General features: G+C 44.5%; 1 protein-coding gene across 4 annotated transcripts in view; it reads right to left on the minus strand.

Moving 5' to 3' along the window:
• The window catches only part of sema5ba (sema domain, seven thrombospondin repeats (type 1 and type 1-like), transmembrane domain (TM) and short cytoplasmic domain, (semaphorin) 5Ba), a 107759-nt gene that overhangs the window by 64035 nt on the left and 29031 nt on the right, over window positions 1-14693 (minus strand). For 2 of the 4 annotated variants that reach the window (XM_036545043.1, XM_036545040.1), the window contains exon 1: window positions 1709-1846. The exons of 1 other annotated variant lie outside the window; for it this stretch is intronic. The gene's annotated coding sequence lies outside the window, so the exon portion shown is untranslated. Of the gene's footprint in view, window positions 1-1708; window positions 1847-14693 lie in introns of those variants that run through there. One more of the 4 variants, XM_036545042.1, reaches the window with a different exon arrangement.

Here is a 14693-nt window from a genome sequence, read left to right on the forward strand (position 1 = left end):
GACAGCAGATGATTTGGATGAACCCTGCCCTTACCCTCACCCATCACCCCCCCCACAGAGCATGTTGTGAACGGCTGACACTTTATTACTGCGGGTGAGGAGGGGGATGTGGTCTGGACTATGTCTCCACAGACCAGACATCCTCATGTTAAAGGATTAAAAACATTTGTTGACTGCGTGCGCCTGCTTCCCCCCGTGGAGATAAATGGAGAACACAGAGTCGTGCCTAACCTTCTCGGACAGCCATTTCAAATTCTCTGCCTAAATCATACACTGCCATTTGTTACAGGCTCCACAATAGCAAGTCTGCGGCGGCTCAGACCTGGCGCAATCACTCCCAACACTGTGAAGTGAATTAAAGGCCCCCTGGCTGAGACACGTCTGCAGGTCTGCGGGCATCGCGGTGCTGAATATTTCATCAGAGAGGAGACTTCACGTTTCCACTGAGCATCTGGGGGGGAGAAAGACTCTTTGATATCGCCCCGTTCCTCAACCTCTCCGGGCTCCGCGGTGTGCCTCGTGCTCGAAAATGCCGCCTTTCGCTGGCGAGCGGGCGGAGGACGGAGGCGGAGGGGGTCATAAACTCCGTCTAAACTCATTTAATGGAGGAGCACACCGCTCTCCCTGGCCCGTTAAATTCAAAGGTACGTCGATTTCTTTGACTGCGAGCGATAAAATTTTGACTGCCTCGGGGCTCTCCCAAGCCTCGGAGGGAGGGGGCGACTGCAGCCTCGGCTCTATGAACTACACCTTATTCAGACGGATGGCTTTTTACCAGGCTCAGGGGAGCCACTTTAATTACAACTCAAAGCAGACTTCCTCATCCGGATCTCATCTGAATCAATTAAACGCTGATTAAATTGCTTTCAGTCCATTGGGGGCCGTTGCCCACAAACAAGGCGTTTCATATCAGAAAGAACATTTCACCGCTAATAGATACATCCTTGGGCATTGATTTTTGTCCTTAAAAAACGACTGGCACCAAAGTGAATCTCAGCAGTTGAGCGCTCCCTTGCGTGAAGGGTTTTTTTTTTAAAGTTATTCTGATTGGTAAGCGACCTTGATGATCATTTCTGATTGTGCATTCGATGCTTAACTTTGAGAAATTAAGCTCCATTACCAGTAAGTGAATGAAAAATCTGTTGCTCAGGACACACCTTATGCTCTGATATCCCTGTCATCAGTACCACTGCATTCGGAATACTAAGAACAACTTGCTGTTGACATTACTGCTAGGAATCAAGCAGGCAGTGACAAATTTCATTTGCAGTGATAGGAAGTGAACACCTGTTCGTTGCACATCACTCAATTAAGCACGTATTGCCGCAAAACAAATCAGCCCGAGACGGCGTTTGCAAAATAAATTGAACAAAATCAAATTCTCAAAAGCAATCAGATGTGTTTAAAAAAAACTGCGCATTCAATTTCATGTTAACGTGCCAATTTGTTTTAACGTTATTTAAGTTGTCAACTCCAGGTAAACCCAGCAAAAACACGGCATTTCCTCAATGCCCTCAGAGAAAGGCATCCCATGAGACACAACCATTAAGCAGAGCAAACAGCTCCATAACACAGAAATACATAGATACGACAGGAGTCCACACATACACATATGTGTGTATAAATAATAAAAATATTATTGGAAGAAAACAGGCAAAGCATTAAGACCCCAGTGGAAAAACACAAGCCAAGCAGCACAGGCTGATACCTGTTTTAATACCTGCCCTCTTGCATTCAGCGTGCCTGCATTTCCAGTAGATTTGCACTGTGTCGCTGTGCAAGCTGTGGAGTTCAGTCCAGAAGGATTGGTCTCTGAGAGTCAATTAGAAAAGGAGATCCCCTCTGGTTTGAGTCTAGACTCAGAAAGACCAACCAACAGAAGCCTAGGAAAGACCAACCCCCCCCAGCCCCCAAGAAGAGAGCAGTCAATATCCCGCCCCTCCCACCCAAAGAGACAGCAGAGGAAAAGGGGAGTTTTCTGCAAGTCCCTTTCGCTCTCGTACACACAAACGCACAAACTCACAACAAAAGTCACACTCTGACAGCCTCATACGCATGCACATACTCCGACACAGACTCACTGTCTCACACACACACACACAAAAAACCACATACACATACACATACACATACACATACACACACACACACACACACAGTGCCACTACTGACCTTTCACTCCCCTCCAGCCTACTACAGACTCCCGCTGCTGGCCCATTGATATCCTCCACCGCCCCCCCACGCCACACCCCCTGTCACTGAGGCCAGTCCGGTCAGGGTTATATTGACCATGCCTAATTCCCTTCAATGGCTTTACCCCTCCAAATCTTTCTAATGCCTGCTCTGGATTGGGGGGTTATAATGGGCCCCCTTTACAACAGAGCGAGGTGGGGGGGGGGGTACAGATGTGGGGTACACATTGGGGGGAAAAAATGAACATCGCAGGGGGAGACAAGGAGAGGGCAGTAATGGAGCATTGTTTTGGTGTGGGTGTGGGTGTGTGTGTGAGAGTGTGTGTGTGAGAGTGTGTGTGTGTGAGGACGGGGGAAGCCGATAGGAACCAAAGCTTACCAAGTCGCAGTCCTGCTGTCTAGCTTTGGGGAGAGTTGGATGAATACACATCAGTGAATGCATGAACGGATGAGAGCCCTTACTGTATGGAGAGTGTGCTCAGGTGACCTTTTGATGGAAGAGAGAAGCAGACCATGATGAGAGGCAGGCGCTTCTGAGCGTGCCCGGGAATGCATCCGATAGCATATCATAACAGCTCTGGATGATGGTGCATTGGAAAGATGGGTATCTTCATACCTGCGGGGCATGTCAGTGCCTGGTATGACGCTCTTTTGTAGCAATCTCAGATTACAGTGGGGGAGGAGCATACTACGACTAAGGACGGAGGAGGGGGGGGGGGGGGGGGGGCAACTCTTCTTACAGCCATGAGACATTTCTGGGGTTCAGGAGAAAGTCAAACTGAGAGCAAACTGAGGACACTTCACCTTCTTAGATCCAACAAAAGCAGAGCAAACCAGGGATGTAAAACCACGTACTGTAAATACTACAAGTTCTGCACATTTTTCTAAAATTCTGTCTCATTTTTAATGTGCCTGAGGTATGTTTTCCCTCAAAATAGCTCAGTTCTTGCAACTGAAACAACTTCGATTAACAACAGAAAAATTGCAAAAACACGACTATGCACTAAACCCTGATGGTAGGCCTTAAGTCATATTTGCTACCAAAGCTAGGCCACTAACATAATACCATATTCAAGAAAACAAGGGGGCAACAGAACAAAACAAAACTGCAGCTGATTACAATACTTGGGCATTACAAACAGCAGCCATTAATTCCCTTTTATATTTCTAACCAGAGCACCCATGAGAGGAATAAAGCAAAAAACCCACAAATCCTCCCTGATTAATAACACTGGCAAGGAAAAAAAGCTTCTATTTTTCTCGATCTCAGTAATAGTGAGTGAACATGTACATCTAAGGGGTTTTTTAGCACAATTCAGCTGCAATATCCTTGAAATAAAAATGCCCCCCCATCCCCTTTCTCTAAGTGGGCATGCTGAAAACGACGCCTCTTCTGCAGGACGAGGTGAGAGATTTATTCCCCCCTCTGGAGCATGGTGGTATTGCAGTGACCAGCCTTCTGAGGTGGTGTTTTTTTGATGTATGGCCAGTTGGAAAAGATAACAGGCAGGGGAGCGAGACTCTCCTGCCATTGCCCGGGGCACATCCAATCTGAGCCCTGCCGGCTTGCATCAGCATCCTCAGCCGCTCCCTCCTCCTGACCGGCGCGCGGTAATGCCCTGCCACCGCATGCCCACACAGAGGGAGAGATCACACTCTGCCCCTTAGGCTGTACAGGGGCCGTGTCTCCTGTAAATCGATGGCGTAGGCCCCCGCATCGATTTCCAGTTCCGACCTGTTCAAGCGGGTCCATCCCCGCTCGATACGTTAGGCCTGTCTGGACTCCCCCTCTCATCACACAGTGTAATGAAGCTGACATTACTGGGAATCGGTGTCAGGGTCACGGGCGACAGTGCGGTCGGCAAGTGGCGGGTGCCCATGCATGTATGAAGCCATCATCCAATCTTAATGCACTGGGGAAGAAATTAAACCTGAGCGTCTGTGGTTACTCACAAACATGAAAGTCTTACTTTCTCCCCCACAGGAGCACAGAATGAAAGCTTCTGAATGGGAGGCTCATTAACCACAGTTAAAGGTCTGGTGGGGGGGACGAGGAGGCAGGAGCTGGACAAAGGGAGCAAGGGACGAGAGGGACCCCTGCCTCAATGGCCGGGGCAAGGGGCGGTGACGTGCCAGCACAAAAAGGTGCGTGCCCACAATGGCTGGGCCGGGGCAGGGGTTGCCGCGGCGCTGGGGCTGATGAGATCGGAAAAGGGTGCGCGAGCCAGCCAGAGCGGAACGTCGCCGCTGCTGTCATGGCGATGAAGGGAAGCAGAGCGCTTGGCGCTCCCCGGGACCTGAGGCATGAGGGCCAGTGTTTACAGCATTCCACAGCCCGAGATAAGCTGGCCGCTAACACTAATGAGTGACCCCTGTCCTCAGGGGGACGCGCAGCCTGGGAATGTCAGCCAACAGAGAGGTGGCAGGAGGTCGCAGGGGATCACGATGGCTCACTCAAAAAGGTCAGAATAATTTCGGATCACTGCCTGCTCTCAAACGCAGGAGGAAATGCCAGAGCCTCACCAATTAAAATGCTACGATACAAAAAAAAAATGCACTACAGTTAGAGCTTCACATTTGGATAAAACGCCATTCTTTAGTAATGTAATCTTGATTTAAAAGCACATACAATTGTGATAGCTCATTCACTCAAACAAGCTAATGAAGCATGGTCAAATGCAAAGACAGGCCATATAAATACCAGTCTAATTAGCTCAAGTGGACTAAATTAGCAAAAAAAAAAAGTAGAAAGATCACACGAGAGATCAGTTTATCAGCACATTAATTAGAAGAGACATCAAAAGGAGCATATCGAATATATGAAAATTAACATTCCAGTGGCAGAAACACACACACACACACACACACACACACACACTCATAGAGCATTAATTGCAGTAAGAAAACCTGGAGGTGAGTGGCAATACCAACACTGCCAGTTACCCTGTGTGTCAAGCTCTAGGGTTATTAATCTTGCTGTGTCTCAGTCCAGAGCCCATCAGGAGAGGTCAGGATGGGGAACTGAAAGCCCTCAGTCAGCTGGGACAGGTTTATAGGAAATAACAGGGGTGCATTCAATCAAAGGCCCCAGTGCAGCAGCTGCATCAGCTCAGCAGCGGGGGGCAGAGGTGGGGGGGGGGGGGGGGGGCAGAGCCCGTGCACGCCGCTCACAGGGCACCTGGGGCTGCTCTCTGAAAAATGATCAGCACTTTACCAGACAATTATCTGTTCACCTGCATGTCTTCTTGCAGCTTGAAGCCCAATATTTGGAAATGAACTCTGGGGAAAGGCTTCAGCCGGGGTGTGCTGCCAGACCCTAACAAGGCTGATTTATAAATGCTATTTCCAAACACACATTTTCCCTTGATTAGTTTATTTTTTCCTTCCACAGAACCAGGCATCTTTTGGTTTGAACTGAGTCAATAAGTTTTCAGCTGTATCACTGGAGCGCATGTGAAATAGCGGTCCGGGTCATGCCACCACAGTCCAGCCCAAAGTGCACTCGGATCTGATTTTTTTTTCGGAGGGGTGGTATGGTGATCTGCTCTGGCGCTCCTGGATTTGCCACCCTGGTCACGTCCACTGCCAGTGACACGTCAACCTCCACTCCCCCCCCCCCCGCAGACACCCTAGGGCTGGGAGCGATGAGTGTCACCGCTCTGATGGTACGAATCTTACTGAGGCTCCAAGGGTTTTTATTGCCTTCTCAACACTGAGCTGCTCTCATTTCACATGTCTGCAAGTGGCACCTGAGAGAGAAGCATGAAATCGGTGTCCTCTCCGCTCTCCAGTCTGACACCTAATACCCAGCATGCACTTGGTCTCTGCAGCCTGAAGCTTTGACTTTTAGTGAAAGTAAACCTTTATAAGAGATGCATGTCAGTAAAAATATTTGTAAAATGTACATATAACTCAACTTGTCTGCAAAAAAAATGGGAAATTAATTTCTAAACCAGTCAATATCAATATAATTCCACTGCACTCTGTGGTAAGGGGTTACCTGCAAGGGAAAACCCATTAATTAAATCAAAGTTTAAACTTAAAGGCAAGACGTCTAGCTGCAACAAAATGCGTGTCATACACTTTGGCACGGCCAGAAAACTGATGTTGCATCACTCCTCTGTGATTGAATGTTAGATAAAAGATTCATTCCTTCACTCCCTCAAGACAGAATTCCCATTTTAGAAGTCAAAGAGGAGCCCTGACCTCTCCTGTCAGCTGTGAATGTAACTAATGGGCTGCTTTGCATTTGGTGAAAAACAAATATTGATTCTTTTTTTTAAACAACTGAAAGCAGGTGCCAGGGAATACAGCCAAAGCCCCCACCCTGTTTAAAATGATAAATTCATAAACAAAAAAAAATAATAAGTTCGGAGCCAAAGTCATTGTTTCGACTTGCGTATGCGGAGTGACACCGCTGGGGCTGAATAATTAGCCTGACTGAACTAATGGCAGCAGCCACACAAAGACAGCATTCAAGCCCCATCTCAGCAGCTGTCATACCCCTGTCCCGTTCATTAGCCATGGATATTGTGGTGCTGCGAAGGCTGGGTCCCCCCTGGCAGCATGATTGAGCTCCGCGCTAAAAGAAGGGAACGACGTCTTAAAATCACACATGCTCCCTGGACAGGAAATCGCTTGCCCTACATGAAAAAAAGAAGACTTGCCTCTAATGAGGAAGAAATATTGCGGTCGCGAGAAGACTGAGATGAGCAAGGCGCCGTTCTTAGCTTGTCATAGCTCATCAGAACTGTCCTTAGCTGGGGAGAAGGGGTGAGCTCCTTCTGGGAAACAGGGGGCGCTCTTGCACTTGGTCATACCTTCCCTCCTCAGGAATACAGATGGGTATCCCAGGAAACATAGCTGTCTCTCTAGCCAGCACTCCAGATCACACCCTCCGCTGTGAGAAATGCATTACTTTCTGCTATACTGGTTTGAAATGATGAGTGCGTAACTCAGGGCATAGGTTATGACTTAGATCATGCCTCTCTTACAACATCACTTGGAGATGAAGTCTGGGGGACGAGCAGATGCTGTTTATGGCAGCAGATAATTAAAAGTTTCTAGAGCCATTAGCTGAGTATGGATTCAGTTTTGCTTGAATATCCTTTTTTTAAGTGAGTCTTTTTTTAAAACTCTGCTTCTTTTCATAAACTAAGAACACAGCAGGAGAACTGCTACCTGATGGAACTGCAAGGGGTCTTGCAAAGAGGCCTGTATTTAAGGCTGACTGCTAGGGAACCGGCAGGTAGGAGGCATTTCAACAATGAGCTGCAATTTTGTCTCCCTATTTGTCACGAACGAATTGATCAGCGAAGAACAACAGATGAGCAATTTGGATCCTGGTAGCGGCCGGGAGAGACGCAACGGTGCTGGTCTCCTCGTCCCTCTCATTGAATTCGATTTGAAAACATTCGTGAAGCACTGGCACTGTGTGGCAGTGGGACTTTGAAAACTTTAGTATCTCCATACGGACGCTGAATGGCTTTCAGGGGAGCTTTTGTACTTTAAATGGCCGTTTTTTAAAGGCATTAATCTATTGTTGTCAGCAACAAAGACATAATTCATCACATACTGACTGTCTGAAATTCCAAACAAATACAGATAAGAAAACTGTGAAATAACCTCCGCAGAAGTACACCAGCTTCACCCAGAAGTGACCAGTAGGTCCCTCTACTGTGCCTGGGCGTTCAAACAAACCCAAAAAAGCAATTACTGCCAGAATATTACCAAGAAGGAAACTAATGGTGTTCTTTAAAGTTTACGCCCTTTATCACTCTTAGAGTCTGCTGCATTCCATTCCAACAGCAGCAGAAGTCAGTGGGGTCGTCTGCATTGTTTAACTTGCATACAAACACGGATTGGCTAGTGAGAGTTGCATTTGCTGCTCCGGTTACCGTCATTGGTCTGGGAGATTTAAACGCCATTCTCAATTTATCCTGATTGGTCAGATAAAGTGATTGCCAGCACGGCGCTGACAAGGCTCCATTTATTACTGTCTTAGACGGGGATGACCCACACTGAGAGTCCCAGAATTACTGAACCTCCATGTTTTATCAGAGGTTCCTCACATCTTCTTACGTCTGGCCTGCCGTCACCACTAGCAGTGAAGTTTTTATTTGCTGCTTCACCCCAGCTCCTCTGAGCTGACTGCGGCTGAGTCTGAGTAGATCATTTCTGAGCACCCTCCACGCTTTCATCTTGTTTCTGTCAGAAGCTCACAGTTTTCAGGGAGCCAGAATGGATCTGGGGCTCCCCCTTCAGCCCTGACAACAATGCAGTACATTCACAGTGCACACACACACACACACACACACACACACACACACACACACACACACACACACACACACACTCAACACTTCCTAGTCACACCATGAAATTAAAGGCATTGGTGGAACTTGGAAAGAACTAGATAGAACCCATTAACCCTTGAACGGGTAAAATCACTTCTCTAGGCATGAACTCTTTGATCCCTCTTCGAACGTGGTTTCCCCTGGGATTTTCACTTTGGGAATAGTGTTCCCGTGCATACAATTCCAACCAGGCACAAACGTACGGCACCTCAATGTTGCATCAATAGCGGAGAATGATTATGGAGACATTTTTGTGCAAACCGATTCAACTGACTTAATGGGTCCTACAAGTTAAACAGCTGTATAAACTTTTCACAAAATACAAGACATATAATTGTTGAAAAATGGAACACAAGACATTTTTCACAATCTCCAGCTATGACCTGAAAAAACTTAAACATAAACTAAAACACTTACGTGAGTATGAATTAAGGCTAGCCCGAAAACCAGTTTTAATAATGAAAGACCCAAACTCAATACTTCATCATAAAGATGAGGAATTATTAAAATGTTTCAGCATACTGCCTTCCTCAGTGAGAGCCAACACACACACTAGAACTGAGTTTATCCCTGATAAAAGGCAAGCTATGATTAATCGGCACAGCTGAAATGTGAATGGATCTGGCTGCAGAGGACTATGGGAGAGGATTTACTGCTATCAATAAGGGTGATAAATAACAATCACATGTCAGTGTGCATAATCCTTTCAATGGCATCATTCAACTGCAAGAGAAAACATTCAAGCTCAGTAAGCGTGAGTGAATGAGAATCATAATAACTGCAGTCAACCCGAACAAGCAGTGGACCTTGTACAGCACAAGCAGCCAAGTGCTATGCTTAATGTAGACTCCCAGTGATGTAGGCCTTAAAAGGGCTACTGTAAAACCACACCACCAGACTGACTGGTAAAAAGGTCATAACTTTTTATGGATCAATATGTTGTCCAGTACAGATCAATATAATATGTTGAATATTGTTCAAGGAAATATTTTGGCTATTTGCTTAGACTAAGCCTCCATCTTTGTGGAGTTGTTCTGAACCTATAAACTGTGCTGTCATACTGTTTACGCCCCCCCCCCCCCCCCCCCGCACGCTAATTTGATATAGAGACATACTGTCCTGCAAAGCCATGAATATGCAGTCCAATCTGCCACAACCTCAGCTGGAGTCCCTTACCTGCATCTGTACAGCTGCAGCCTGGCACGAGCCGACAGGATAAAGCCAAGGTCACCAGGGAATGCGCCGGCTCATTCATTCAGAGAAATTACTTTGCTGCGATTTAAATGTATAAATTTAAATGCGATTTAAATGCGCATAAACTAAAGGGACATAAGGACCCAGTTTAAAAAAAAAAAAAGAGAGAAACGATCAATCATTGGACTCATTGAACTTCCAGTGAGAAGAGTGCAACTGAAAAGAACAACAAGAGTAAATTAATTCTTCTCAAAGGCTGTTTCAAAGTTTCGAAGATTTGATTCTGAAATATTATCATGCTGTCAAGGAAGGTAGAAGCCTGTTCAATTATGAAAGCAATCCTCACGTCTCTGTTGAAAATGCTGGAGCAAACACTGCAAAAAGCTATAAGCAAACCAGCCCAAGGAGCAATGTAGAATTGGCTACATGGAAGGGCACGGCTTGAGCGTGCGCTATTGTTCTCCGTGAGGCAACTGCAGTGGAAAAGAGCATTTGAGTTGACACTCCAGAGCTCTGAAGCCTGCTGACATCTTTTACAGAGTACAGGGTTAATTACAAGCCACTGACACTTGGATGGAGCTACTGCTCTTGCCTTTTCATCATGCACTGTCAAATTCCAGCTGCTACAAGAGAAAGGCTGGGGGGGGGAGGTTGTACTGTAAGTCAGATCCCTATTTTACGGTGTCAAAGCAATGCATTCTGGGATTGAGATACTCCCCCAAACTGGGCAGACGCCATCTCCTGGCGGTGGCTCTGTGTAAACTTGTTTTTATTAGCCTGTAAAATCAAAATGCCCCAAGATGCACAGTGTCTGAAGATTTAATGTGACTCGTGAAGCCTTGAGACAGACTGTTACTAGACAAGAGTCACTGAATGAAGATCCGGAGTGTACGTGATCTTATCAAGGGCATGACAAATCCATGCACAGCATAATAATGTGGTAAACCACAAGCATATACATATAATATGAAACTTAATTTGCTAAATGGTATTTTATGACGGCAGCTCAGTTAAACAGCAGCACAGCACAAAGATGATGACATAAAGCATACTCTTGTGATTGGGGGAGGGAAGACCACATCACAGTTTTACATAAAAGATACATTTAGTTCAACATTCCTTGTTTGCTTTGATTGTACACGACAATAATTGAATTCATTTCACAATAATTGGAATAGCATCTGCTCCCCATTTTAATTGCCGTGTGGCTTCGCAACAAGATTTCTTGTTACTGATTCTTTAGAGCACGACCCAGGCTTTGTGCCAGAAAATTTGAAAATTAAATGAGAACAACTGTAATCACTGCTTACATAGCCTGGTAGACAACAGCCCATCTTACCAGTCTGGAATTCAGAAATGACTTGTTTTATTTTTTGTATTCAAGGCATGTCATTTACTGCAGTCCAGTCGTAAAACTAGAGGCTTAAAGATAAGTTTCGTTCATTCGACAACATAACCGCATTACACTATGGGCATAATTGATGCAGGAGTCAAATTATAGACGACAATTTAAATCTACAGCATGCTGTGTCAAAGGGAAACAAAAGCAACTTGCACTACATTACTTGACGCACGTCAAGGGGCTTTTAAAGACAACATTGGGACAAAACCTCTTTTTAAATAATTGGTGGTTGTAACTATTTTTAATACATGTGATTATTTGTGACATTCCAGTGAGTTGTTTGTTGAACACGCCATCTTCCTATATCAGAATTTATGGATATAATAAGTACCTACACTGCAGTAGAAAATGAAATGAAAAGGCAGACTTCTTTTTTTTTCTTTTTCTAATTGTTATGTAGGGATGCAAGAGAAAAACACGATGAAAATACTTCTTTGTTGCTCTCCGTATCATTTCAATGTTCTTCATTTTGTGTGTGGTTGTAACTAACAAGGCTAACACAGGTGGAGATCATCACAAAAGAGGATTCCTTTTCACTTCACTTTGTACAAGAGAAGTGGTACCCACTTCAACCTTAATGATTTGGGTTCTGCAACTGACGCACCCTCCACTTTGGGGGGGGGGGGGGGGGGGGGAACTCAGCAAAATTGCAAGGGGCAACTCAATCAATAACAGAGTCTGTCACGGTACCATAAAGCACAGAACATCAAGCACTTTCAAGAGCAGAAAGCAGGTCCCATGATTTTGGAACAAAACTCCTTGAACTCTCCTGAGGCTTAATCTTCATTAATAGAGCTCTTCAAAGTTAGTGTGAAGTAATAAACTGCAACGGCTGTGGACGTTGACCTTGTTCTGTTTTGACTTGATTGTGACATAAGTGAGCAAAGCCAATAAGCCCTTTGTTGAACAGTTTAATTGAAGTAAACCCTGAAAGAGATGAAGGACTGTGCTGGTTAGAAAAATAAAGAAAATCTCTTCAACACAAACCTCTGTTTAACTAACCAAAGACAGACGTTAAGTTCATGGGAGCAGCATAAAGTAACAGATAGGAGAGATAGCTAATGGAAGTTGGAATAAATATGTCACCCTTTTGCTTTACAGAGCCTTAATGAATGAGTAATAATTTCATAGCGTGAAAACACTTGTCCAGTGCTACCTCATACAAGGTGACTAGTGTATCTTATATTTCATTGGAATATAACAAAAATATAAGAGATTTAAAATGGTCACAGGCACTGTTAGCTACTGCACAATGGCACTGTGTTGTGAGGAGTGATTCTTTTCAGTCAGTAAGAACTGTGCTCCACCCCAAAGAAGACAGTTTTCAACATGAGACCTTAAAACTCTAATAAGGTAATTATGTTTACATTCATTTATTTACTTAAAAGATATCTATTTATACACTTGGACATTTTATTAGTGCAGTTAAGGCTAACCACCTTGCTCGAGGGTATAGCAGCAGTGCTCCTCTGGGAACTGAACTTGCAGCCTTTCTGTTAACAAGCTGAGTTCCTGAACCAGGGAACACTGCTGCCTTCTTTCTGCAACCCCACGACAAGCACTCTTTCATTCAGTCTCTTAATTCACAGTGTGGACCGCTTACATACATAATATGGCAGTGCTCAAACCAATATACAGAACGTCCAGCTTTATGCCGTAATGTTATCTTAATGAGGCTTTATTCATGATAAACTGTTCATTGTAATTCTCTTTCATCACCTTCGGTATAAAGCAGTGCTTTAATCTAAGATGTGTGTTCAACAAAGATGTTTCTACAATGTCCATGTAAATGCAGTTTCCTAAATTTGCACTTGAGATGGAAATATAATTAGCTGTGTTTCCAGTCCTTGTTTATCAAACTCCATTGTGGAGTGTGTGTGTGTGTGTGTGTGTGTGTGAGGGGGAGGGTGATACAACACAGAAAAAAACATCAACAGACAATCTCATTTCATTTTTAAATCTGCACTTTGTTCCTTTAATATGCTGTGATCTATTTTGATGGCATCTTCATTACGTTATTAAAAATTCAAAACGATAAGTCTTTGTTCCCTGCTGTCTCCTTTTTTTCTCCTGACAGCAAGAGAAAAAGCAAAAAAAGAACAGACCTCTGGCTCCTCTCCAGAGCGAGATGTATTTGGTACAGGAGAGGCCGATTCTATAATTAGGTAAAAAGATTGACGGGGCTCTCTAATCCCTCCTAAATGATTAAGAGGCGACTACATGGGATTATGGGAGTAATTGACAGCTTTTTGAAGTCAGGTCCACATTTCCCACACTTCCTGTGGAGGCTGGAGCTCCAAGCATCTCTGAGCAGCCCACGTTAATGAACTCTCCGTTGGGCTTGTTTTCAGTTAAGACAGGTCCCACCGGGGTGAGAGCGGGATTCTGAGGTCACAGGGGGAGAACCGTTCTCCTGCACACCTGCACAGCTCGCTGCATGGCCACAGGTTCGAGCACCTCTGCCAGTATGTGGGATGACAGAGCAAAAGCAACACCAGAGTCCAGAAGGACAGACAGTTAAATGTATTTGCTGCTTTCTCTTTACATCAGCTACTCATACAGAGCTTCAAGCTTACTAAACATCTAGTCTTCTTAGCCTTCAACTTGAGTTAAAAATATCATGAAATAGAAAAATATTTTGAAATGCAGAAAGAAACATCCTAAGGTCAAAAAAGGAGCCCAATAAAATTAATTATTCCTGTGAGATGAACCTAAGAATATCAATCTTTAAAATAAATAAATAAATAAATAATGCTAAAATGAGAAATATTTCCAGCAAGAATGGCTTTGCAGTGCTGTGGTATACAATAGCTGAATTGTATTCTGGTATTTAAAGTTGAAGTTTGTGACAGTGCTGTACAGCACAATAAATCAAAATAAAGATATAATTATAATCTAAGATGAAGTAGCTTGACTTCATAATACTCACACATTATGCCAAATCTCAAACCATGCCAATCATTTCCATAACACCAAATCACTAAAAAATAAAATCATCACTCCACACAAATTCCCCAAAGCATTTTTCATACTAGACTGTCAAACCATGCTATATGCTCAAATTACACCCAGCCATTTGACCACACTGTCTGCACCACATAAACCCACTCTGCAAAAGACAAAATCACACGTGCATTTTAAGCATGCTGTTGCATCAGAAAACACCACTGAATAAAGCTACACCAATCAAACCTCGCCGTTCCACTGAGTGCAATCTGGCTGAAGTTGTATTTAAAGTACAAATGTGCAAATGCTTCGTCATATCAAACTCTGGGGGTCGAGGTCCCTCCACAATTTGAAGATAATGATTTAGGGATGTGGGTTTGAGTTCTTCAGAATGCACATGTCGTAATTGCTGTCGTCCTCCAAGCCTGGCTTCTCACGCTCGTCTTCAAAACAGCCAATTGCTGCGGTCCCAGTGAGTCTCTGCTCAGTGTATTAAAGAGCCTAGTGACTCACGGATCCCAGCAGCCAACTGTTTGCAGATTGAACAATCTGTTTCATTTCAGCAGGGCACTGGGGACAGTGTTTGTGGTGTTCATGCCCACA

This window comes from Megalops cyprinoides, chromosome 14, assembly GCF_013368585.1.
Source record: "Megalops cyprinoides isolate fMegCyp1 chromosome 14, fMegCyp1.pri, whole genome shotgun sequence".
Lineage (NCBI taxonomy): Eukaryota > Metazoa > Chordata > Actinopteri > Elopiformes > Megalopidae > Megalops > Megalops cyprinoides.